Below are 23,405 nucleotides of genomic sequence, written 5' to 3' on the forward strand. Positions count from 1 at the left end.
TTAAAAAAAAAATGATCAGGCCCTGGCCAGGTGGCTCAGTTGGTTAGAGCATTGTCTCAATAAGTCAAGGTTGTGGGTTCGATCTTTGGTCCGGGTACATACAAGAATGAACCAATGGATGGATAAATAAATAGAACAACACATCAATGTTTCTCTCTCTCTTCCCCCTTCCTCTCTCTAAATTAATAAAAAGAAATTATCCGTCTGTCAATGAACTCATGCTCTTTAAAAAATAAATTAGGCCATTGAAAGATTAAGCTAAACTTTGTTGGCCTTCCACGCCCAGTCCTGCTTCCCTTGTGCCCTTCCTAGAGGCGACCACAGTATTGAGTTGGTGGGTATTCTTCCAGGTCCTCATTGCACACTCCCATGCAAATCTCTGTCTACCTACGCAGCATTGCCTCGTGTGTGTTTTCCATCAAAATCACCGTATCATCAACCAGTTCTTCATATACCCGGTTCTCCCCTTTTAACTGCTGCGTAGTGTTTCTCTCTGTGGAGCCTGCTGACTCGACGGAGCACTGTCCTATTCGTGGGCATTTGGCTTATTTTCTATTTCTCATGGTCACAAACAAAGCTTGTGCATGTGTTTTCATGCAAAGGTAAGAGAGTTTCCCTGACAGCTTGGGAATTGTCATGCTAGGTAGGGGTCTTGGGCAGGGATGGGGTGGTGGGGTGCGGAAGGCAGAGGGGAAGGGTATATGGGAAGCTGCACAGAGGGGCTGGGCTTGCATCGGGCTGTGAAAGGTGAACCAAGGCTCCAGAAGAAGGAGAAACGGGGAGTGGGGGGTTCAGAGTGGGGAGGAGCAGATGGTGTGGTCAAGGGTGCTGGCCCGGAGGGCGAAGGAGGTTGGTGTCTGGCATCAGGATGGGCTGGTGTGGCAGGAAGGGAATTGCTGGGAAGGACACGCTTTCCAGGGGTTGGGAATAGGTCCGCAGTAACTCACAAAGGTGCTCATGGGCGATGTTGGACCCAAGGAGGGCTCTTTGAGAGGCTGCTGGGTTTACTTCTGCTTTAAAATACCCGGGAGGAGGTTGTCTTGCGCCAACATTTATCTTCTCCCTCCCGGTTCAGTAACCCAGGTCTTTTCTGTCTCTTGTCAACACGCTGCCGCTCAGCGTCATCCCTGCACAGTGGAAGGAAGGAGCCAATAACCAGCATCACCTGCTGGCCTCCCCGGGGTTGGAGGTCGCTGGATGGGGACCATCCAGGAACTCACAGGAACCACAGGTGGCTCGGAGGAGAGCAGACCAGCTTACCCTGGGAGATCCGAGGGCTGGGGGTGGTGGTCCACCCCTGGGATGCTGGGTGGAGCCTCATTGCTTCTCAGTGAGGCCAATCATGGCCACTGTCTATTCAAGCAACCTTTGTTTTGAGACTGGCAGGGAAGGCCTTTGACTGCCCCCCAAATACTCTGGGACGTTGAGGGTAGCCCTCCAGACAGGGCTGGGTGTAATCACAGAGGCAGGGGCTCTGGGAGGGGTGGAGAAGGTAGGGGTGGCTTTCCTGAACTTCCCTTCTCATGGATGCTGACATCACTCCTAGAGCTTGTTCTTGCCCCAGGACATTCTTATTGGGAAAGATCCCCTGACTGTGCCTCGATTTACCTATCAGCCCCAGGACTGGCTCCTCAGCCTCTTGACATCTCCCAAAATGGGCCTAACAGTCAGTGTCCTTTATGACTCCTGGGCAGGAGTTTCTGAAGACCAGCGGAAGTGGGACAGGGTGTGGCAGTGTGCAGGAAGTCCCAATCACCCTCCCAGTACCTGTTAGCCTCCCTGCCAAGAGCCTCTCTCTCCGGCCCCTCTGTGGCCAGCACGCGTGCCAGGAAAGAGGTCCCACACCCTGTGAGCTTCCAGGAGGAAGCTGAACAGTGGAACTACGATTGGAGAGTGGGGTGCAGTGTGATTGAAAATGCAGCCGAGGCTGCCTTGTGTAAGCGCCCAATGCCAGGCCATGGGGTTTCAACCTTTTCCTGCAGGCAGTGGGGAGCCACCAAAGGTTCCTGAGCAACAGCACAAGGTGATCTGCTGCGGAAGTGGAGGATGGACCCGGCGGGCCAGAGGCGGAGTCCGGCTGGTACAGATTGCGTTGCCCAGGTGTGAGGGGTGAAGAGCTGAATTATGGGATAGCAGGGCAGGAGGCAGGGAAGAAAAAGCTGCAGGGGAAATTCTGGAAAACTCAGCAACTCTTTGCATCGAAAAGCAGGGAGGCCATGAATGCCCAGGGGTGCCACACGGCGCAGCCCTGGCTGGCTGCATTTTCCTAGGGAGAGCCTTTGTAATTAAGGTGACTTTTGTCAGGTAGATGAGTAATTAAAAGAGCAGAAGTTCTAACCTGTGAGGCCCTTAACAGTCCCAGGTCAAAACTAATGGTCTGGTCCTCAGAGGCAACACACGAATGTCAAGGTAACGGGGAGAGAAAACTCCTCCCCAGGAAGAACGCTTGGCCCCAGCTTCCAGCTACACCCAAGTCTGCCCCCAAATAGCTGTGTGTCTCAGAGCAGGAAAGAAACATCTCTGGACCTCTGTTTCCTCGTTTGGAAAGTGGGTACGGTGACAGTGCCAGTCTCCATGTTGTGGAGTGATTCACTGAGCTCACGAGGGCGGTGTGTGTTGAACTTGGAGCCTGGCCTGCAGTGAACACTTGGATGGTGGCGGTTGTTATTAATGACAACCCTGCTGAGACTTCCCTCCGAGGTTCCTCTGTCTCTCGTGCTTCTCAAGAGTCCTGTCTGATGTCAGACTCATCTTTGCTCTCATGATACCCGCATGTCACTTTGCCCTGTCCGCTCAGCCAGAACTGAACTTCCCTGAGGACCTTGAACTTCACATGTTCATGACACCGTGGGACTCTCCCAGGCCAGGTGCCCTTCCTCAGGTCACCACTGCCACCAGGCCGTGTGGACTTGCTGTCTCGCCTGCATGTGAATGGTGTCCCCCTTTTCCCTGGTCAGTGATACTGAAGGCAGGCACTTTTCTGGGACCTGTGGTGGGGGAATCATATACTTTTGACTGTAATAAGAACCAGCAACTTTGCTGGTGCAACCCTGCCAAGCACTTAAGACAGTGGTTTTGCCAAAAGCAGTGACATAAAAGGGACTTATTAATACTCCATGCAATTAGCATATAGCTCTGAATGCAAGGCCTTCAAGTGCCCCCCTGCTCCTCTCATCACATTAGCTGATTCTTCCTGGCATTAACGAGGTGGGCTGATGCCAGACGTTCAGGTGGGAATGATGAGGACTGGCCTTTAGTGCCTCTTGCATGGAGGGATCTCGGGTTGAGGTTGGAGGCACCTTGCGTCCAAGGAAGCCAAGTTATTTACTTTCTGATGAATAATGCCTTTATGGAAATGGTCCGGGGCCTGGGGCTGAGACCTGTGAGTTCTTGGAATGTGCCTGACAAGAAAGGGAAGGATGAGCAAGTCTTAGAGTTTCTTCACTTTGCCAAGAATGGAAATAAGGCAGAGCATTGAAGACCACTGCAAGCCTGGTGGGGGATTCCTGGCAGAGAATGGAGCCAGGAACACCCCATGATTGCGGAAGTCAAGGGTATTTTGTTTTGGGAAACAGTCTACCTACCTCAGTACGTCCATTCAGATTTGTATGTATCTCTGGATTTATAGGAATGCAGATGAAAACAGGTGCATTCACTTAAGGCCTAGTTACTTTATGTGTTATGGCTGGAGGACTCTGTTTTAGGAATGCAGAAAGGGTTAGCGACATGACGTCACGTAGGAGGGGCAAAAAGGAATATGTCATCAAGAGGCCTTGCCAAGCAAGTCATAGAATCAAGTATGGTGGGGGGGTAACTGTAGGTGATGCTTAATTATTTTGTTCCTACTGGCTCAGTATCCATTTCAACCTTCATTAGAAAACATAACCCATTTCCTGCCTCACTCCCCGCATCCCTTTTCCCGCCCCTGGTAGAAAATTGTTTCTCTCTAGTCTCAGACCATTAGGTTTGTCTGGACTGACATCACTCCCTGCTCTAGGGTGAGCACATGAGCCAGGCCTGGCCAATCAGAGCATTCCACTCCCCATTGCCCATGGCGAGAGGTTCAGGCATGGGGCAAGTGAGCCAAGCTCATCTGATGAGGTGGAATCCAGAGTTTTTTTGGGGGGGGAATATGGGGATGGAGGCGTATTTCCTCTACCAGCATTTAAGCCTGAGATTAATAACAGTCATGTGGGAAAGCCTGTATGAAAATAAAGCATTCAGAAAGAAAAAATGTTGGGAGGTGGAGAGAGACAGAATTCTTATAACTTTGAGTGTCTGGATTCAGCCATGCCTGAAGCCTACTCAAACTATCAGCTAAATGAGCCTACAAATACCTCACCATCCTTTTTATTATTTTTGACTTTTGTTTATGTCACTGTAACCCAAAGGATACTGTCTAACTCAAGGTCTTAGAGTTGGTTGATAACAATTGCCCCCACTTGAACATCTGTAGGGATGGGGTATTATTCCTTCCTGAGGCAGGAAGACCTAGATTTAAAGTAGCACCCTTTCAGAAACATGCGTCTGTGTACATCTCTTCTGGGAGAAATTTGTAAATGCTGCCAGCTCATGACTGTTCTTTTCGCTAAATCTTTATGCCACACTGAAACTTAATTAAACTGCGAATGCTCTGACCAGTACCTGGAAATGCCTGCCAGGTGGCAATGCCCTGAAACGGGTTAGCAGGCCATCTTGGAAAGGCAGGCAGACGCAGGGAGCCCAGCGTTATCCAGTCCCCAGACTGGGGCTGTGAGCCCGTGACCAACTAAATCATGTACACGAAACTGCGGCACCATCACACTGCCTGCCTGCTTATTTTGCTCTCTTCCTTTACTTGCCTAACAATGATTTATTTCTTCAAAGATAAGACTTGGTTACATCCTGGCCTACCTTTTTCTTGGCTCCTCATTGGAGCTTTGCCTGTGCAAACCCAGGATCCGAGAGCACCTCCTGATGTGGCTGCTCCTAACGTGGTCGGTGGGGTTCTGGCAAAGGGTCTGCGAGGAGCCATCTGAGCTCTCCCCTAGGAGGAACCAGTTTGTGAAAAGAGCGCAAGGGTGCACGGATGCAGATGCATCCACAGAGAGGGCGGGATGAGCAGAGCAGCCCCAGCAGCGCCAGTCCCCACCAGCTCCGGCCAGGCAGACGGAGGCGAAGCTGAGTGATGCGATTCCCCAGCAAGGACAGGGCATTGATTGACTTTCTTTGTGTGTCACAACTGGACAATTCACAGGGTAGACCTGGCTTCATCCAGGGCCTGGGTCGCTTATCTTTGTCTCTGCTCTGCTTTTCCCAGTGTCACCCTCATTCTCAATTCTCAGAGTAACTTCTGAGACTTACATCTTCCATCTTCCTCTTGGCCAGCGGTCCCAGACTGAGATGCTGCTCTTTTTGGCCTTCATCTGGCTAGTCTCCGAAACAGACTCTGATTGGCTGGATTGGGTCACATGCCCTCCCCAATCAAGTGCTAGGAATTGTGCATGGAGTACTCGGATTGGCTGGCCACCTGAAGGAAAAAAGTGTGATCCCTTGATAACAGGTCTGTCACAATCAGGCACAGCGGGTGTGGTTAATGTCCCAAAGGAAGGGATGTGAGGCAGACCCTAAAACACACGAGATCTTCCACAGTTGCACAGAAACGATTTCATGTGCCATGACAACTCTATCGGACTGGTGTTGGCTTGTTCACCGCGAGTGGACTAGGAGGCTGCCTTTGATTGGCAGGGTCTGCCCTGGGCACAGAATATGGGTGCGGCAGGCACACACTCTCTTCTTTGCTGCATCTGAGCTTCTTGGGCAAGAGAGGCTCGAGAGTCCACACTGACTCGGTTTGGAGAAAGCTCCTGTTCGCATGTCAGGGGAGGTGACCCAGAAATCCCAGGGCACAGCGTTAACTTGCTCCCGGCCTCTCTCCCCCATCCCATTTCCTGGCTTCACGGGAGCGCTTCATCCCCGTTAGGGGCCCCTGCCTGGGCTGCGGCAGGAAGCCAGAGACACTGCAGCCGAGGACCCTCCCCTTCCCCTGGTGTCTGCGGAGGTCCTCAAATATCTCTCCTCTTGGGAGGAGGGACTGTTCCGGGGCCAGGTGCTTTCTTCCTGCCTTCCATCCTGGATAGAGAGGGGGAAAAAAACAAGAAACAAAAAACCGAGAGGAAGGAAGCAAAGAGAAATCCGAGGCAATGGGGACGTCTTACTCTGAGCTGCTCTCATCTCCCCAGGCAACAGCATCTCGGCTGGCGAAGGGCAGGGGCAGTGACCTGGACACCTGGGTTCAAGAGCCAGGTCTCGCTCGGTGAGTGGGAGCCCTTGGCACTTTCTCTGGCCTCAGTTTCCCCATTCCTGAAACAAGGGGTCGGGGCCTTAGAGCCTTCTTCAGCCCAGACTTCTTGGGACTTGATGGCGATGCTAGAAGTAAGAATTTCCTACTCAGAATGGTGTCTCATGCAGGGCAGGGAGAGTGGAAAGTAGTTCCTTCTAGTTACGGGCAATCCCATACACACATTTTTTTTAAAAGATTTTATTTATTTATTTTTAGGGAGGGAAGGGAGGGAGATAGAGAGAGAGATAGAGATAGAGATAGATAGATAGAGAAAGAGAGAGAGAGAGAGAGAGAGAGAGAGAAACATCAATGTGCGGTTGCTGGGGGTTATGGCCTGCAACCCAGGAATGTACCCTGGCTGGGAATCGAACCTGCAACACTTTGGTTCCCAGCCTGTGCTCAATCCACTGAGCTACGCCAGCCAGGACATTTTTTTTTTTTTTTTTTACAAAGATACTTTTCAAGAACAAAGAGAACTTGACCATACGTGGTCCAGATGCTCATTCAGGACAATGGCATAACCGACCCTGAGTCCAAGTCCCTTTTCAGTAGTGACTATGAGTTCAAGTATCAACTCTTTTTTTTTGTTTTTTTGGGGGGGTTTTTTTGGCAAATCACTTTGCCTCTCTGAATGTTACAGTCTTTCCCCATAACGTAGGGATGAGAATATCCATCTTAGTGGGTTGTTGAGATGTTAAAATATGATAATGGGTTTGAAAATCATAAAGCATCATACAGGAGACAGGGATGAGCTGTGACTAAGCTGTTCCTAAACTCTCGCTCAGAACTGGACTAAGAGGGGGCCGGAAATTCCTCTCGGCCTGTTTGTACTGTGCCTTGCACGTAGCGAACATGCGGCAAATATTTGTTGAATGATTGGAATCCCAGGGGCCGCTTTGGAGGTATGATGTTATAGTTTGAGTTGTAATGCAGCTAGACGTAGCGCCGGGGCTGTGCTGCCTTAGGTCCCATTCGCGGGTCTCTGATGGGGCAGCTGGAGCGGCTGGTATGGGGCCAGGACCAGGGCTGTCTGATACCTGCTCGATGCCAAGGCCGCCTACAGGCCTGGGATGGGGCATCTGTCAGCCAAGCGGAGAGATAGCTTCCTATCTTTCTATCAGGCAAGGGGCGGGGGTGGGGGGTGTGTTTTTCTGCTTGAACTGTAGCCGTTTTTCCTCTTTCCCTTCGGGAATAAATTACTGCGGCTTTATAGCCCTTACAGGAGTTTCTGGAAACTCCAACTGGATGAATCCCAAAAGCTAACCTCTTTTTTGAGTCTCCAACTCCCCCAGATCCTTATTTAGAAGGAAAAGAGGTCAGCCTCCTTGCCTGTGGCAGACACCCGATTACCCTCCAAATGGGATCACATCTCGATAGCTCAGACTCTTCTCCCCAGTGGACTCCATGAACTTGGCTGAGCCACCCAGACTCATGGCCACTTCCTGGGGGCGAAGAGGCGGCTTCAGAAGCCGTGTCACCACCTCCTGACCACGTGCGGGACCCGGTCAGGACAGAGCTTGGGCCCCGTGGAAGCTGACCTGCTGCCCAGTCTCATTGCCTGCCCTACACTCCTTGCTCCCCAGAAATCCATAAGTATCCATCAGATGCCTTGAAGACTGATAGAAGTGTATATGGCTTAATAAGCATTGGCAATGCCAAACTGTCATTTCGATTAAACTTCCCAGTCCCCAGCCCCCGTCTCAGAAAAATGCTGTGCACAGCCAAACACCTGTAGCCCTGGGTGTATCATCTCTCTTCGTCTTGTTTCGCTCCAGATGAAATGGTGAAAAAGATGAAATTTATGCCTTTGGAATCTGAGGTATTAACCGTTGTAAATCAGCCGTCGGTGCCCAAAGGTAACAATTACCGCTCTCATTAATAGATTTCCCCAGCCTCGCTCATAAAACAACTGTGGAAATGTCTCCGGGGGCAGGGTGGGGGGTGTGTGCCCAGGGATCATTAACCGTCAAGTACTCTGGGCTAAGAGGGAGGCCACGTCCCCCTCCCCAGGGCCTGCCCAACGGACGTGAAAGCCCACACGTGGCCCTCTCATGGGGCCAGGGTGCTGGGTGCATGAGGTGGGTATTCTGGCAGAGCACCAGGGCTGAGAAACATCGATGTGAGAGGCATCCATCGGCTGCCTCTTGCACACGCCCCAGCTGGGAACTGAACCGGCGACCCAGGCGTGTGCCCCGACCAGGAATCCAACTGGTGACCTTTTGCTTTGCAGGTGAATGCCCAGCCTACTGAGCCACACCGCTCAGGGCTGCCCCCGGTGTTATTTTATTTTTATATTGCCATTTGGGTGGGGTTCGTGTCTCTCTTCTTCCGGGACCCTGGTCTGTTGAGCGGATCCCCCGAGGTGCGGATACCGACGGGGCCCGTGTGAGGATCTCTGCCGCATCAGTAGCTAATCAGCCTCTTCCGAGAAGGGCGCCGTGGTTCCTGCTGGAGACGGTGCTGCGAAGCGCCCGCCTTGCTGGGCGTGTTGTGTGTGCCTAGCAGAGGGTTTGGCCCTTTGCAGGGGCTCACAGACTGTTACCCCGCCTTCTGAGCCAGTTCCGTTCTCCCCAGCCATTGACCAGACGTAAGTAACCAAAGCCTCCCTGATCTCGGGAAGACCTTCTGGCTCTGGGGCGAAGCCTGAGATACCCAGGCTTTATCACGTCCGTTGGGCAGGCCCTGGGGAGGGGGACGTGGCCCAAAGAGAGACTAGACTGCCCTGCTGCTGGGGGCACCGGCATGGTGAGCGCCAGGCACTCCCCCTCCAGGCTCCGCGCCTCCCGCCTCTGAACTTCGTCTCCAGCTCCTAGCAGACCCGCCAGGTCGGTCGACAGGGGTAGTTCCCCCTTGTTGGTTTCAGCTGTGCTAAAATACAGGCAGCACGTATTTTGCCACTTTAACCCTGTGTAAGTGTGCAGTCCAGTGGCATTAAGTACACGCACACGGCTGTGCACCCGTTACCTCTATCCGTCCCTGAACGTTTCGGTCCTTCCTGCGCCAGGGAACCGTCACTCCCGCCAACCTCCACCCAGCCCTCCCTAACCACTAATGCTTCCTGTCTCTATGAATTCACCTATTCTGGGTATCTCGTACACCTGGAATCCTAAAACATTTGTCCTTTTGCACCTAGCCTGTTACGTGGGGCGTAAAATCTCTATGGTCCATCCATGTTTGTGGCCCGTGTCTGAATTTGTGTCTAAGGCTGAAGGACGTTCCATTGTCTGTACAGGCCGCATTCTGTTTATCCATGCATTCGTGCATGGGCGTTTGGGTTCTTCCACCTTTTGGTTGTCGTGAGTAACGCTGCTGTGGATACGGTGTACCAGTATCTGCGTGCGCCCCTACTTTCCATTCTTTCGGGCTCCACTTGGAAGGGGATCCTGTGGTAGTTCAATGTTGAATTTTTTGAGGACCCACACTGTACTGGCCTGTGTTTTTACTTACCCAGTAGGAGGGCAGTATTGTGGGGGTGGCTTCTGATGAGCTCCTCCCCGCCGCCACCCCTGCCCCTGCACACTGGGCCTTTCCTAAGTCAGGGAAGGGGGCTGCGGCTGGCCAGGGGAGCCCCTGGAGTTGGATGGGGGGGCCTCTGGGAAGCTCAGCACCACTGCCCACCCCCTCGGCCCCAGCCCTCACTGCCGGTTTCACACTAAACGCCGGGAAAGGAAACGCCAGCTCTGTGCACCGAGGATGGAAGAGACTGCCCTTGTTCTCAGGATTAAACAACAACAGCAAGGTCCCCGCCCCACGCCCGTCTACATGACTCCACACTGGGTTCAGGAGGGCGACCTGGGAAGTTCTAAGGCGTCATGCTTAACCACAGGGCTTCCAGTTCATATTCGGGTTCAGTCACTCACTAGTTGGGGACCTTGGACACGTCACAGAACCGTGAGCCGCAGAGTTCACGTGTAGAAAATGGGGACCACAGGGTGTTGTGGCCTCCCAGAGACACGATGTGGGAGGAACTGTGCGCAGACTTGGGCCCAGGGAGCTCTGTCCAAGGACTGGGATTTTCTCCTCGGAGGCCAGTGATCACACCATGAGTAAAGGTGGCAGGTGTGCCCGCTGGACAGTTTGGCTCTGCCGGCTTGCCTGCTCTGGGCGTGGAAGGCAGGGCCACGGCCCTGTGCGGTGGGTGCTGGGGCCCCGCCTGAGCCCTGCATGTTACCCATTCACCGTAGGGCCTTCCAGGTCCCAAGGCTGGCGATGCCCCTGGGGAACTCAAGATGGAAATCGGCCCACGGTGTGGGGGTTTATTATCTCTGGTCTGTGGTGCTTCACGGGTCATGTGACGTGGCTAATCCTTAATTACACCTAATGTTAAAGGTTAGTGCGCCTCCGGGACGTTTCCCAGCCTGAAGGTGCTCATGGAAAATTAGTTCATTCGTAAAACAAAGTGTCAGGTTACAGACTCAAGTGGCTCCCCACGACCTACACGGTGGAGAGGGGTGGGCGGGGGCTGCTGAGACACGTCTCTAAGCCTGCCTCCTGACCCACCCCCTTCCTCTCACGGGGTGTCGGATGGATGCTTCCCCTCCGGAAAGACAGTATCGTGTCCAGAGGAAAGGCGAGTTACAAGGGCTTCAGATGCACTGGACTGGACGATCAGTCGGGTGGACAGAGGTCAGCATGGGAAAGACGAGGCCCAGGAAATTACACGTTGATGGTTCAGCTTCACCGTCCCTCTGCAACCGACCTCCGCCCCCACCGCTGCGGCGCTGTGTACGGCCAATGGAGACGTGGCCAAGTTGCTGAGAGGTGCCGGGGCCCCTGACTCCCCCCTGGGCAGTGAGTGGCCCAGCGGGTCCCCCAGTCATCCCGGCCAAGCACCTGACAGGTTCAAATATTTTGTGGGGCGTCAATAGTGGGCGCACCATCTGGGACTCTCAGGGATAAGATCTTGGCAAAAGGCTTTGGTGATCTTCGTCTCCGTTCCCTGTCTGTTAAGTGGGGACAATTCCTTATGAAACTGAAAGGAGGGAAGGCGCACGGCATGTAGGAAATGCCCGTTAAGTGAAAGTTGCTGCTTTGACCATCAACCCTACTCTTCGTCATTACCCATGAGCCAGGGCATCTGCAGATTCTCAGGATGAAAGGGAAACACCCACCATCGTGTGCCACTGCCAGGCCTCCGCCCACAGCACGTGCTACCAGACAGTGCCCGGAAGGGGCTGGGCATTATTAAAAGGCCTCCCTGTCCACAGCTTGGCCTCCAACCTAAACCCACTGCTCCCTGAAAGAGCCTCAGCTGGCTCAGCACCTTTGAATGGGCAAAGGGCCTTGTATGTACCATCAGGGTGTCCGCAGAGGCGAAGCTTGTCGTGGGTGTTTATTGCGCTGCAGTGAGTACCGCTGAGGGAGGTCTGTCTTCGCAGAGCCCCGTTGGCGTATTGATGATCAGGCCCTTTTCTGATCAGGTCAGAGTAACAACAGGATGTTATAGGATTTTGCCCACTGGACCCAGTTTACTCGTTTGTCCATTTTGGGGTGGGGGAGGAAGTCTGGGGGTGGGATGGAGGCTTGGAACACGTTGACTTCGTTGGACAATGTTGTCATATCACTTGACCATGATGATAATCCGCTTGAGCTACGTTGCATTCCAAAAAAAAAAAGTGGCAGGAGTCCAGTGGTTGGAATGCAAACACCCACATGTATTTATATTTGCAAAACCTGGGCCATGTGTGTGGTGATGCAGCCAATGAGAAAGTCGCGGGACTGAAGATAATATATGCCTGTCTCAAGCGCCAGAGGAAACTGTAGCTGTGGTGAGGAGGGGAAGGAAGGGCACGGATTCAGGGAGGGGGAAGAAATAGGCTCCTTGTTCAGCCCTGGTGTTGATACACACGCCCCTACTTCTCTCTGCCCATGATGAGCAGCCACAGAATCAAAGCAAAAACAAATAAACAAAAGGGCGGATGCAGGGGAGGAGTTGATTGCATTATTGCGAGTTGTCAGCTTCAGTGAGTTCTGGATTAAAAATAAAGTTCTGGAAGGTTGAACTTTGACCCCCCCATCCCCCCTTGCTGAGATTTTCTGAGTGCCTTGGGGTCTTGTTCATTATGATGAAGCTGAAAGAGGTGGAGATGGTAAGAAAGGGATTCCTCATTCACCAGAAAACTCCCTTGACTTAAAGTGATTCAAATACAAATCTCCAAACCAATTATTTTCAGTCTCTTGAGAGTAAGAGATTTGTCTGGGGTTTTTCTGGACTCAGGGACCCCTAGGATCACATTTCTCTGTTGGGTGGGGTGCTATTTTTAAAGCTTGGTTACCGCCCTCCTACTCCAATTCCGTGTGTCTCTATGTATAAATAGAAGTGCCTAAGTTAAAAAAGAAATAATAGATCGAATTCACAGGTTTTCAAAAGAGTCTTCATGAAAGCAAGTAGCTGGGTTGACTTCTTCATTTTCCACATTTCACTTTGCGTTTTGACGTCATCCGACACAGCCTAAGACTCAGGGCTCACTTGGTCTTTGCAAACAGAACTCAGTAGAAGGAATCCAACTCTGACACCTCCCCTGACTCTGTGATTCGTCACTCTCAGGGCATCTCTGACAGCCAGAACCCTGATCCAGAGCCCAGAACCAGCTGCAAGCCTCTCTCCAAGGCCCCTGGCTTGAGACTGGATCCCCAATATTTCAATACACACATTGGGCAAGCCCCTTACCTCTCACTCCCCCATGCCCCTGCTTCTTTTCATCTGCAGAATGGACATAACACTCCTGCCACCTGCCAGGGCCAGGAGAGGGTGGGGCAAGCTGGGGAAGCAGTCAGGGCAGGGCATGGAGGAGCTCATGATGGGAAAGAGCCTGATAGCCTAGTGTTTCCCGTCTCTTCCTCACCTTGCAGGTAAAATGCGGCCAGCACCTGGTGTTCGTGCTCTCATGTGCCTCCTGTTCAGAGGGGAATTCAGTTTGTTGGGAATCGTGGGCCCGAGAACTTGGTGCTGGAGGCTGACGTACTGTGGGCCAAGCACCTCCCATTGGCCTGCACTGGGCACAAGTGCTTCCCCTGGGTCTGCTCAGTGACCCCTCGCGATGACCTCCGAGAGCGGCGTTGCTGGTCCCATTTCATAGATCAGGAGACTGACAAATAGTTGCTCCTTTAGCATCGGTTGAAACTTAGCTATAGCACCCCCAGTAGTTGAAACACTATTTTACAACCAACCAAAGAAAACTTATGCAGCTGCCTGCGGAGACGGACGGGACAGGTGGGCAAAGCAAGGCATTCAAAGATTGGAATCATGGGAGGGAAACACCAGATCCTTCCGCATCCTGCCTTGTGGGCTGAATAGTGTCCAGCCTCCCCAAATTTGTGTCTACTCAGAATCTGACCTTTGGGAATGGGGTTTTCCCAGGTATAATTAGTTAAGGATCTTGAGGGCACATTGTCCTGAGTTTATCAAGAAAAGTAAATCCAAGGAGTGGTGTCTTTAGAAGAAGTGGAGAGGGCAGAGAGACACAGAGGGAAGAAGTCACGTGAAGCCTAAGGCAGAGACTGGAGTGATGCCGTTACAAGCCAAGCAACGCCAGGTGCCACCAGCAAGGGAAGAAGCGAAGAAGGAGCCTTTGCGGGGAGCACAACCCCGCCAACACCTTGATTTTGGACCCCTGGCTCGCAGAGCTATGAGAAAATACATTTCTATTGTTTTAAGCCACCAAGTTTGTGGCGCTTTGCTATGGCAACCCTAGCAAAGTAAGACATCCCGCAGGTCTCTGGTTAGCTGTCTACACGGGTCACGGGAAATGAGGCAGGGGCACACGCTCAGCACACACAGGAAAGGGCTGGCTCCGTAAAGGCCAATGTTGTTTCTTTGGGCAAACAAGGCAAAAGGCAGAATTCCCTTGGTCTCGCCTTGGAGTCTGCCTTAGCGATGGGATCCACGAGTCTGCGGAGGAGGCCAGCAGCGCGAGGTGTGGGATCAGGGGGATGACGGAAGGCGACATGATTTATCGCTGTGTTAAGCACTGTTTCCAGCCACGGATCTTGCTTTCAGGCCGAAAGGACTGCTGAAGGAACAGGAGGGCTAAGGGGCTTTGCACACACAGAGCGTGTGTCCGGCGAAGGGAGAGCGAGCACGGCTGATGTTTCCACTGGGAGGCGGGGGAGGTAGGAGGTTGGAAGACTCGACTACGGAAAAACTGCGCTGGGTGACCAGCTGACATCACCAATAATTCAGTGACACCAGGGGACGGGGAATATTACAGCAGGCTGGTTGAGCCTCATCTCCAGGGGACTCATAGGAGAAGTCCTCCAAACTGGGACAGCCACTGGGGCCCTTGAAGCCCAACAGGTGAGCGGGCAGTGGTGACTGAGAGGCCCGGGAAAGGTCGACGGTAAGTGTGAGGCCAAATTTTGGAGAGAACAAATGATCTGGTGGACAGGAGAGCCGGCCAAGAGCAAATCGCAGCAGCTCAGCTGGGAGATGACTAACTCAAAAACGAGAATCTTGGCAACGGTTGTCGCTAAGTATCTAGCCATGTGTGTGTGAGTGCATGCGTGCCTGCGTATTATATTTTTAAAAAGAGGTTAAAGTCTCATAATTACAAGACTTTATTCGTGCCTCCAGAGGAGTCAGAAATGATCATCCATATCCAGAAGGACACCCAAATCTCTAACTGGGGCTGAGGGTATGGCTGCAATGACAACCTCTGGAAACTGGCCATCTGCCTGCGGGAGAGGGTGAAGATGGTCCAGTCTTGGGGGAAGAGGCGTTAATGCAGGAGGTGGGGGTGGAGGGCTGCCTGGAGCAGCAGAAGCTCCTTGGCTCTGTCCGTGCCCTGCAGAGGAAGGACCACCTTCCTGCATCCATCTCTCTGGTGTGTCCAGGGGCTGGTCTTCCCGCCAGGCTCTCGGTCGGTGCCCACATCGCAGAGGTTGATAATTATTCAACTTGATGGCAATGAACACGTGGTTTATAATGAAATAGTCGCTCCCGCATATTGCAGGCAACAGTACAGGGCAGCGGCTCAGAGCGGGCGCCCTGAAATTCAAGCCTGCCTCGGGTGGTACGATGAACAGGATGAGGTCAGCACCCTGCACGCGATGATAGCATTACCTAACCTCCTCTGTCAGAGAAGTGGGTTCTAGAACCCCAAGTGGCAACAATGAAATGATATGTGTGAGAGAGAGAATGCCTGGCACGTGGAAAACCTGTGTAAAAGCGAGCTGTTGTTTTCAGGTGGCCGCTCTGTGTTGAACTGTGTTTTCCCATTTAATCTGCGCTACTGCCCGGGCTGGGGGAGGGAGGGGTTGTCCCCTGATTCGTGTTTGAGGAAACGGAGGCCTGGAGGACTTGAGTAGTTTGCCTGAGCTTCTTCCCCTGCTGAGTGGCAGGGTCAGGATTTGAACTCACAACAATGGACCTTCAACTAGTCTACTACTCTGGCTCTGGGTACAATATGACCATGGCTCAGATCAGGTTGAAAGGACAAGGGGCAATGTGTGCCCCTGTCATCATCCCTCTCACGAGTCAGTGGCCTGGCCATCCCCAAGGCACCACACACCCAGGTGGACAGACCCACTCATCACTCCTGCTGCTTCTGTGGCCCAGGTACCCCTGCACTCTCTGCCTCCTGGATTCTTTTTTTTTTAAGATTTTTTATTTATTTATTTTTAGAAAGGGAAGGGAGGGAGAAAGAGAGAGAGAGAGATAGAAACATCAATGTGCAGTTGCTGGGGGTCAGGGCCTGCAACCCAGGCATGTGCCCTGACTGGGAATCGAACCTGCAATGCTTTGGTTCGCAGCCTGAGCTCAATCCACTGAGCTACGCCAGCCAGGGCTGCCTCCTGGATTCTTGTCTCCCTCTTTCGTGTTAATCACTATTTGGATGCTCATGACATATAGTGGCAGACACACAGACATACAGACACACTCCCCTCCAATCCACGCCTCCTCTCTCCTTGTTTCAACAAGCTCTCCAGAGGGTTTTGCCAGATCCCCTGGAAGTGCGCGTGTCCAAGATTGTGAGGAGACCGAAGGTGGCTTGTCAGGGCTGTCAGGTGACCACAAGCCTCATGGATCCAGAGCCTTGCTTTTTGGCAGGAAGAAAGCCGTCCCAAGACAACGTGCGGGTCCCCTCTTTCCTCACCCCGTCTCACCCCTTCCTCGGTGGGTTGTCTTTTAGCGTTCCCAGCTCCGCCAGCCGCTCTGTTATTTTCTGGGGATGAAATGTCAGGCGAGTGCTGAGGGTGGGCGCATCCTTCCAGAGCTCTGCTTGCCGCACAGCCTGCTTTCCGCAAAGTTCTCGAAGTTGCCGTTACTGTCTACATTCTGCCGCATGACTACCGTGCTCTGTGCGTGTCCGTCTACACATGATGCGTGTTTAGTTTGTTTCCAGCCGGGGGCCTCTAGGGAATAATGCCGAGATGAGCGTGTTTGTATTTTGGAACACGTATGCAGGGATGCATCTTTGGTTAATATAGAGGTGCTTGATTATAAGGTTATATATGTGTTCAACCTCAAAAAAATCCTGCCAGTTTTCCCTCCAGTGTACTTGTACCAGTTTACCTTCCCAGAAGCAGTATAGGAGAGTTCCAGTCACTCCACATCCTTGTCAGGACTTTGCGATATCTTTTTTTTTATTTTAAACTGTTCTGGTGGTGTGTAGTGGCATACCTGTGATTTTAATACGCATTTCTATAGATATTTTATGTTGAAAATTTTTCTTATGTGTATTGGCCATTTGGACATCCCTTGATTTTTTTTTTTGTGAAGTGTTTGTTAAAGCCTTCTGCCCTTGTTTAATTGAGTTGCTGATACTTTTCTCATTGAGTTACAGGAGTCCTTTATATGTTCTGGATACAGATTTTTTAGGTTTGCTTTCTGACTTTCTTCAGGGTGTCTTAGTTGATCAAAATTTCTCATTCTTCTTGAATAAGCTAATTACATATTTATAGATGTTAATGATGATAAAAGAATGAATCATCGTAGGAATTATTTCCTGTTGACTACTATTTCCTACATTATTTTTAATTTTTAATTGTGATTAAATTCTTAATTTTAATGAAGTCTAATTTATTAATTGTTCCTCTATGATTATGGCTTCTTGTATCCTGTTAATTTTTTTTTTTTTACTTAGCCTAAAGCTATGAGGGTATCTTCTTACGTTGTCTAGAAGCTTCCTTGCTTTACTTGCCCATTTGGATCTACAGTCCATCTGGGATTGACTTTTATGTATGGTGTGAGGCTGGGGTCACCATGTGCTTCCCCTCCATGCGGACACCCCGTTTGGCCCTGCAGCAGACACAGACCATCTTGCCTTCAGGCAGATGCGCCTTCGCTGCAAACTAGGTAACCGTACATGTGAGCATCTCTCCCTGAACCCCTTTTGGCTGGCCCAGTGAATTCTTCAGGGATGAAGGGCAGGTGGCCCGGGCCTCCCCGTGTTCCCAAGGATCTTGCTTTCTCAGGAGCTCCTGCGTGTCCTCTGCTGAATTGCTTCCTCTATCTCTGTCCTTTTCTGACCTGTTCCCCTAGGCCCAACGAACTGGTTGACAAAATTATCGAAATAGCAAAGCCTGATGTAACATTGACCGTGTGGCCCTGTTCTAAATATACTTGAACTCATTTAAACTTTGCACGAACCCAAGTTGTTGTTACTATTATTATCTGCATTTTTTTTTCTGATAAGAAACCTTGGGCAACTAAGACCTCGCGGTAGCATACGCTGCAGCTGGAACTTAAGCCCAAGGATTCAGCTTTGGAGTCCATGTCCTTAAAGATGGCACGAGGCTTTCTTTCAGCCACAGCGGAACGTGGGATGGTGGAGGATGACGTCACTCTGGCCTAGGAGGAAAGGCATCCGGGTTCTCATCTGGGTTGCCACACCTACTGGATGCAGGAGTTTGGACACATCAATTAATCTCTTCCAACCAGTTTCCTCAACTGGAAAGTGAGAGAGTAAAATGGTATTTTCAGCTCCGACGATTTACTCTATCGTTTTCTTTGGAAGTTTCGGAAAGAGAATGTGGATTTTTTGGAGAGGGGAGAATTGTACAACGGGGACTAGGGTTGGGGCACAGATTGGGGAGGAGCCCGTGTAGTGCGGTGAGAGCTGGAATGGGATGGCAGGGGGAAGGAGGAAGGGAGCAGGGAATGGGCTCAGCCCTCCAAAATCGTCCCTCCCTATCTCCTTGTCCCCTTCCTGGACCCTCAGATCCAGCCTATCAGGTTACATGCTGGAGGAAGGGGTGATTCCTAGGTGCTAAGTTTTCTAATTGACCCTCCCCTTCTGGGAATTAGTTTGAGACCCGTCCTATTCATTCCCAAGGTCATGGTCCCTGTGTGAGCCTCCCGGGAGGCAGTTTCTCTGCCCAGAGCTGGCTAATTGTTCACCCACCGTGTCCATTCGCTGGTGAAAATCACACCAGGCTCTTCCACACGGACACCAAAGGTCGACGAGGGGCAGTGGAGTGTCCTTGGGGGCCCTGATGCCTGAGGCTGGGGCCTGGGAACAGCCTTTTATCATTAACTCTGGGAAAAGGATATTGCTGGTGGTGGTGGTGAGGACAGTTAAAAAATAACTTAGGGATGTCCCACAAGTAATACATGTTATTGTTAGAAAAATGTAGTAAATGCAGATACACAAAAAGAGGAAACAAAAAATCGCCTGCACTCCCTGAACCCAGAGATAATCACTCTTAGCACTTTTAGAGTGATTCTCTTTATAGGTTTTTCGGATCTCTCTCCTTGTACATTGCTGTCTTTTTCTCACTGTATGTGTAATATGTCTACATGTAGATATATTATAGATATACACATATACACATGCACACACTCATATAATTATTTTTTAAAAAATAGATCATATTCTTTTGGAGCTAGCTTTTTAAATTGGGAATATATCATATGTCATGTTAAGTATTTCCTACAACACAACATACTTCATCACTTTTTAAATCTAGCAATTATTTATTGAAAATGTAATTTATCATTTTATTTATTTATTTATTTACTTACAATGTTTAAAAATTGTTTTTCAAGTACAGTTTTCTGCCTCTTCCCCCCACTCCTCCCCACCACCCCAGCCGTCCCCGCCTCCCTCCCCATTTCCACCCCCCTTGTAGTTGTCCATGTGTCCTTTGTAATTGTTCCTGTAAACCCTTTCCCCTTCCCCCCTTTATCCCCTCCCCTCCCCCTCTGCTGATCACTGTCAGCCTGTTCTCAATTTCAGTGCCTTTGACATACTTTGTTATTCTTTTTTTTTAAAATATTTATTTAGAGAGGGAAGGGAGGGGGAGAGAGAGAGAGAGAGAGAGAGAGAGATCAATGTGCAGTTGCTGGGGGCCGTGGCCTGCAACCCTGGCATGTGCCTGGCTGGGAATCGAACCTCCGACACTTTGGTTCGCAGCCCGCGCTCAATCCACTGAGCTACGCCAGCCAGGGCTACTTTGTTACTCTTAATAGCCATGTGACAAACCAGGACAGATAGTTGCCCATATTTCCCATCACACACTGTGAACATCCTCACCGGTGCATTTTTTTGGAGCACACTCCTCATTATTTTCCGAGGATAATTTTTGAAAACATCAGAATGAACATGTTCCAATGATGTCTGGAAGATAATTAAGTCCAAGCGACTGTTCTCATCATCATTGATAAACACGTACACAGCACCAATGACGCTAATAGCGGCCTTTTAGCGGGACGCCTTATATCCGACCAACTTTCTCTCTGCGTTGTCTCATCTGTCGTCCAGAGAGGTGTGGAATGACGAGGTCCACTCACTCCTGGTTTGCAGCTGGGAAGGCCGGGGCCACCGGAGGGCCCTGGGCTGAGAGGAGCAGGGACAGGGGGCGGTCTGGGCACTGCCCGCTCCGCGGGACTTGGCCCCCAGCAGGGGGTGCAGAGCCTGTTCAGAACCCGGGTAGCACAGGCAGGCGGGGCTCTGGGACGCGGAGTGGGCTGGGGCTGCGGGAGGCTCTCCTGGAGCCGAGCCAGGAGGGAGGGGGACAGGGCAGTCACTGGAGAGCGGAGAGGGCGCGCCAGGCAGGGGACACGGTGTGAGCAAAGTGATGAAGTCAAGGAAACCCGACCGCCTCCCTCCGACTCACTCCAAGCCCCGAGCTGAGATCAGCTTACAGGAGGTCTGTTCTAGCACCTTCTCCAGACACTGACAGCGAATGGGCAGTGTCACAGGCCACGGTGGTAATAACGGAAATTTAATTTTCTGGTGAGCAGCCTACATATATTTAAATAATTCCATTCTATAGATAGACGTGTTTTTCTGATCTCTTTGTTCCTCAGAGTGGTAATTGCCTTCTGCCCGAATTACAAGAATACTGTGAATTCAATTGCGAAAGATAAAATCTCCCACAACGCAGACAAGCATAGAGGCGGGTGCAGAGGCTGGCAGGGCCTCCCCACCCAGAGACAACGGTTCGAATCCCAGCGCCCAGACTCCCTCTGGGCCTGTAGACTCCGGGGGGTTTCCTTTCCAGCCCCGCATACGCGGGACGGGGCCAGACACTCTCTTCCACGGCGTGTTTTACCACTCAGCAGTCTGTCTCGGACACCTTCCCCGTCATTACGTACGGATTTCCATCATTATTTTTATTTATTTTTGTAGAGTCTGACTTTCAGTAATTTGAAATGGTCAAATTTCCGGTGTATAAAGTGTTCACTAAAGCGCAGAGGAACTGGGCCTTGACACGCGGATGAAAGTCCTTCAGCGCCTCACATTGACACGGGTTTTGTTTGTGAGCCACGGGGGCCCAGGAACGAGGGATCCTCCTGTTCATACTTGATGCTTTCACTTTTTTTTAAAGATTTTATTTATTTATTTCTAGAGAGGGAAGGGAGGGAGGGAGGGAGGGAAAGAGAGAGAGAAACAGAGAGAGAGAGAGAGAGAGAGAGAGAGAAACATCAATGTGCGGTTGCTGGGGGTTATGGCCTGCAACCCAGGCATGTCCCCTGGCTGGGAATCGAACCTGGGACACTTTGGTTCCCAGCCCGCGCTCAGTCCACTGAGCTACACCAGCCAGGGTGCTTTCACTTTTTTATGTAGCAAATTTCAAACTACTGGAAGTAGAGGGACCAGTACAATGAGCTTTCAAATACCCATCACCTGGTTTCAACAACCATCAAGATTCTGCCACATTTGCTTTGTCTATCCTTTTTTATTTTATTTTCTTTTCTTCTTTTGCTGACATATTTGAAAGCAAATCCAGTTATCTTGTCATTTTTACCCTTGCCTCCTTTAGTATGCATTGCTGAAAAATAAAAATGACATTTTCTCCTGCAACCACAGTGCTGGTAACACACCTCGCCCCATGCACCTTGACTCCCGGGCCATCTGGTCTATTATCGGGTTCCCCTGACGGCCCCCAAGCCCTCCTTCTCACGGGTGTTCTGTTTGGGTCAGACACCGGACAGGGAGGGTAGTTTTCGTTTGGTTGTTGTGCTTCTGGAATTTGTTTCCTAGAGCAATTCTCAAATAATTTTAATTTACATACTGAAATAGCAATTCGTGAATTTCAGTTATACCGTAACCCTTCTGTTTGCATCAAGGGGAAAGTCTCGGCTTGCTGGGAGTGTGTTTTCGTACAGATCTGTAGGGTCTAATAACTCCCCTGCTTGCTTTACGAGTGTCTCTAACCTCCTTCCCCATCCCTCCTTGCTTTCTGGTTCACAGTCTTAAACAGGCAACGTTCTCTATCTAGTTAGATCTTAACAATGTTACTCTCTTTGCACGTGGTTACTAGTACTGTTGCCTTTTATGTATGGTAACTGACTCGAATATTTTTTTTAAGGTAGTGTAGTATTTTTTTTAAATAAAATACATGTACTTGAGTAAAATGAAAGGTTCCGTTTAAAGAAAAGCCACAGAATGGATGCCATGCAAAACAGCAACTGTTCTACAACGTGCAATTAATTTAACACTTTGCTTCTGTGTTTACTTTTTGGTAACTTGGGGTGTATTGGGAACCTCAGCTATTGTGCAGGGATGACCCTGGGCTTCTGCATGGTTTCTGTGTCCTCAGGCTAGCTCAGGCTAGTCTAGTGGCTGCTACCGCATCTCTCTCTCTCTCTCCCTCCCTCCCTCTCTCTCTCTCTCTCTCTTAGATGGGGGGGAAGGGAGGGAGAAAGAGGGAGAGAAACATCAATCGGTTGTCTCTTACACGCTCCCTGATCAGGGTCCAAACCCACACATCATGCATAGGCCTTGAGTGGGCATCGAACCAGCGACCTTTTGCTTTGCAGGCCATGCCCAGCCCACTGAGCCACACCAGTCAGAGCTATCACATCTACTTTTCATAGTGTCTCTGTCTCATCCTCTTTGGTAAGTTTTCCTTTCTCATCCTCCTAACTCTCTTCAAATTTGTTACTTCTCAAGCACTGTGAGCTGGGAAACAGATCGGCAAGTTTGTTCCGATTGCACCCGAATCCAGAGGAAACAGGCTCTGAGCGAGAGTCGATGGGACAAACCCGAGGCGAGTTTTTTCGTAGGTCCTGCCCATCCCACCTCCTTTCCAGTGTCACCCTGCTGCCTGTCTGCGGGCTTGCTTGGAGGGGGCCTGTTGGTGAGGGTAAGGAAAACCATTGCCACTTGTGGCAGGTAAAGTGACAGGCAAGAGCATCATGGTTTCCTTGAGGTTCCCGTGTGGGTTTTTCAGGACAGAACATTGACATGTGAATCGCCTCCCTCCACCCACACAGCGTGTTGAGGTGGAGTCAGCACTGTGACCATCTACTCGGGGGGAAGGATCCGTGGTTGAGAGAGGCTCAGTGGTTTTCCAAAGGCCACACAGCTGGCTCATGGCAGAGCTGTGGCTCGAGCCTGGTCCTGCTGATGATGGTAAGAAACTCGTAGAATTTTTTATCAGAGTTTATTTGAACCAGACGGATGACATAGGCTGGGGAGCAAGATCTCAGATGCTCTGGAAAGTAACAGTTTTGCAGTCTTTTTTACACATTTGAAATTAAGGAGGGAACGTAAGGAAGATTACGTGGAGGCGGGAGGAAGCCAGGCGGGGATTGGTTATAGGAGAGTTAAGATGACGTGCAGGTTTTAGAAAGAGGGGCACGAAAGGGTGCATGTCCATGGCGTGTTAACCTAGATGCACAGGAACAACGGCA

The sequence above is a fragment of the Phyllostomus discolor genome, chromosome 5, assembly GCF_004126475.2.
Source record: "Phyllostomus discolor isolate MPI-MPIP mPhyDis1 chromosome 5, mPhyDis1.pri.v3, whole genome shotgun sequence".
NCBI lineage: Eukaryota > Metazoa > Chordata > Mammalia > Chiroptera > Phyllostomidae > Phyllostomus > Phyllostomus discolor.